A 3,911-nucleotide genomic window follows, 5' to 3' on the forward strand; every position below is an offset into this window, starting at 1 on the left:
CGGCCCCCCCCCCCCCCGGGGGGGGGGGGGGGGGGGCGGGGGCAGGGGTGCGGCGGGTAAAGAAGCAACAGGGCAGCCCTGCTTGGTTCTCACTACAGCCTGCAGCTGGGATGGACCTTGCAGGGCTGGAAGGCAGTGTCCATGGAGGGGACAGCAGCCCCCTCTCCCAGCAGCCATGCAGGTAGGGGACTGGATCTCAGGGGAACAGGGAAGGTGGGAAAAATTCTTTGGGGTTCAGCCTGGCCATTGAAAGACCAGTCTCTGAGAATTTGGGGTGCATCCATGGAGGAGGGTTTTTTTTTTGCCCCCTGCCCCAGCATTGGAAGGATCTACAAATCATCTCCCACCCCCTCATAGTCCAGAGGAGGAGACTGAGACCAGAGAGGGGAAACAACATGCCAGGGCTGCCCAGCTGATTGAAGGCTGGCTCAGAGATGACCACTGAGGATGAGGAATTCCCCGCTTGCCTTCTTCTTCTCCCACCCAACAAAGGTTTCTCTGCCCAGAAACACCAAACAGCTCCATGTGAGTGAGATCTGGTCTCCTGGCCACCGTTGTAGCCCCAACACTTAGGACAGTGCCAGGTATTCATAAATGTTTGGATGGATATACTTCAGGATGAATGCCAGTAGAGAGTCATTTCTTTGGGTGTCCCAGCTCTGTATCAGGGCACTCTAGCTCACTAGGTCTTCCATCGGACATTTACAACTTAGCACAAGCTCATTTTTCCAGTAGCTGGAAGAGATCAGTTTTCCAGAGAGAATTGAAGTTTGAGTAAAGAGGGATAATTGTGGAGCATGGGGTCTCAGTGTGAAGTGGTTTTTCCCAGGTGGGGAAGAAAGGCAGACAGGCAGTAAGAGGGAGGCAAAAAAAAAAGGATGTTTACTAAGGGAAGTTTACAATGGTTCCTTCCTGAGCAGGGTCGGGGAGGTGGCAGCCGAGACTGTTTGGGCTCTCAAGCTATGAAGTCCCTGGTTGGGGGCTCATTCAGCAAGCTCCACCTTGCCTCTCCTGTCCCCCGCTGTACCCTTCTCAGTGCCCACCTCACAGTCCAGTGCTGACCCTGCAGGCTCGCTGCTCAGGGCTCCACTGCTCCAGGCCCCTCTTGGGCTCCTCCAGCCACCAAGCCCCTTTTGTTGCCACCCCAGGCCTGAGTTACATGTGACCTCTGGCTGCTCTGTCCCCACTCCTTGGCCTCAGAACTTGACATGAGAAATTCCCCAAATTCAGCAGCCCTCACCCCTGACAAGTCAATCTTGGTTAACTCGAGAATTATTGGGCTGAGTGAGGCTACCTGAGTTATAGTCTTAGCTCTTGTTCTGAGTCCCAGGCCAGTTACTCTGTCGGAGCCTCAGAAAACAGGAAAAATGACTCCTGACTTTTAAGATCTATTTTGAGGATCAAATGAACTAAATTGACATTTCCCCAAACAAGATGTCCTTTACAGGTATGTTAAGAGGGGTTTGCGTGGAGGGCCTAAATAAACAACAACAAAAAGGGCAAGTTTAAGCAATGTGGGTTAAATTAAATGAAACAGGTTCCTTTGCAGGGCTTATCAGAGCCTTTAATATGTTCATGTACAATGAACACTATACAACACACCTCTAAGAAAATTAGAAGGAAAAGTTTCTCGAATTGCTCTGATTGTGAAGCCTCTACGCCCTTTTCCTGTGGCTCATTTGGACATGTTGGGAGAGCTCCAGAGTTCCTCTGGACATGTTGGGAGAGCTCTGTCACTGGACTCCTTGGGCTTGTGAAGGAGCTGTGTGGTGGCCTCTGCAGGCAGTGCTCGATGTCCGCCTCACGTGGGCCCTTAGGAAAAGGCAAAGCTTCCCTGGCACCTCTCCCATTGGTGGACTGGGGACAGGAGGCCTGCAAGCCCCTGGCTCTGAGGGTGAGATGAGAGGCTCCTCCTCCCAGGGCTCACCCACCCCTTCCACTGTGACTCTCTCACCTCCACCCCACCCCTGCACCCCACCTCCCGAACTGTGGCTGTCACCCTCTGATCTAGCCCTACTTCTACCCAGCGTCCTCCTGCCTGCTTCCCCCACTTGCCAGGCATCTTTCAACATTTTTATTTGTAAACCTCCCAAAAGAAATCTGAAAAGTCATATATCTCCTCGACACTCTAATGTTTTTCATTGTAAACACAAATTGTTGCAAAGGTTGTAGTTTCTAATATATTATAAATATTCCCATTTCACAATCAAATGATTACTTTTTTTTTTAATCCCCAAAGAGATTTTTAAAAGATGCTTTTAAAGAGAAGTTACATACTAAATCAAATGCTTTTCACCATTTCTAAATCTTTCTTTTCCAAGGCTGGCACTTCAGCCAACATTTTGAGGGACGTGTTCAAGGCTCTTAGCCCACAGGAATTTGGTCTCAGTATTCCCGTGGGAGCTTCCCAAATTTTCCAAGCCATGCGGTGAGAATGGTTGCAATGCTCGTGATAGCCCTGGGTACCACCAGGCTGGCGCAGGCTGTAGCTGGGTGCAGAATCTCAATCCAAGACATTTCAGGCTGCTTGCTCAGTCAGTGTCTTATCAGTGAGCTCGCTGTGTGAGCAGCTGACCAGAAATGGCAGAGAGAGGGGTGGATTTGAATAAGTATGTTATTCTTTTAAATGTATCCAATGACTGGGCCGGCCCGTGGCTCACTCGGGAGAGTGCGGTGCTGAGAACACCAAGGCCACGGGTTTGGATCCCATATAGGGATGGCCGGTTTGCTCACTTGGGAGAGCGTGGTGCTGACAACACCACGTCAAGGGTTAAGATCCCCTCACTGGTCATCTTTTATTTTTTTATTTTATTTTCTTTTATTTTTAATTTTTTTTTTTTAAAGATGACCGGTAAGGGGATCTCAACCCTTGGCTTGGTGTTGTCAGCACCACGCTCAGCCAGTGAGCAAACCGGCCATCCCTATATGGGATCCAAACCCGTGGCCTTGGTGTTCTCAGCACCGCACTCTCCCGAGTGAGCCACGGGCCGGCTCACTGGTCATCTTTTAAAAAAAATAAAAAAATAAAAAAAATAAATGTATCCAATGACATTTAAATGCCATGGAGATTTAACATATAATGTCATCTATTTAAGAAAAATTAAACAGATGTTTACAGTTTCACATTATTACCTTTTCTCCCTGAATCACTAGTCTGTTCTACTTTCCCACAGAATTTTATCCCAACATAAATATTTTTATTCTCATAAATCTTTTATGGATCATAATCATCATATGTTCCTAAATCAAAAATATTTATGAAACAAATATAATTTTTTCCTAAATTTAGCTATTTTTAGAGCTCGATTGATCAAAGCAACTTAAATGTACTATACACTTTATTAAATAACAAAAGTTTTTCTTTAGAAAATTTTCTCCTGAAAAAATAAACAAATGGGACTATATCAAACTAAAAAGCTTTTGCACAGCAAAAGAAACAATTAACAGAGCTAAAAGACAGCCAACAGAGTGGGAGAAAATATTTGCAAAATACACATCTGACAAAGGACTAATATCCAGAATATATAAAGAACTCAAACAACTTTACAAGAAAAAAACAAGCAACCCAATCAAAAAATGGGCAAAAGAGCTAAGCAGGCATTTCTCTAAAGAAGATATACAAAAGGCCAACAGTCATATGAAAAAATGCTCAACATCACTCAGCATCCAGGAAATGCAAATCAAAACCACACTGAGATACCATCTCACCCCAGTTAGGATGGCAAAAATCCAAAAGACACCGAAAGATAAATGCTGGCATGGCTGCGGAGAAAAAGGAACTCTCTTACATTGTTGGTGGGAATGCACAATGGTGCAACCCCTATGGAAAATGGTTTGGAGGTTCCTCAAACAATTGAAGATAGATCTACCATATGACCAGCTATCCCACTGCTGGGAATATATCCAAAGAA

Source organism: Galeopterus variegatus, unplaced genomic scaffold (genome assembly GCF_000696425.1).
Source record: "Galeopterus variegatus unplaced genomic scaffold, G_variegatus-3.0.2 Scaffold783, whole genome shotgun sequence".
In the NCBI taxonomy this organism is placed as follows: Eukaryota; Metazoa; Chordata; class Mammalia; order Dermoptera; family Cynocephalidae; genus Galeopterus; species Galeopterus variegatus.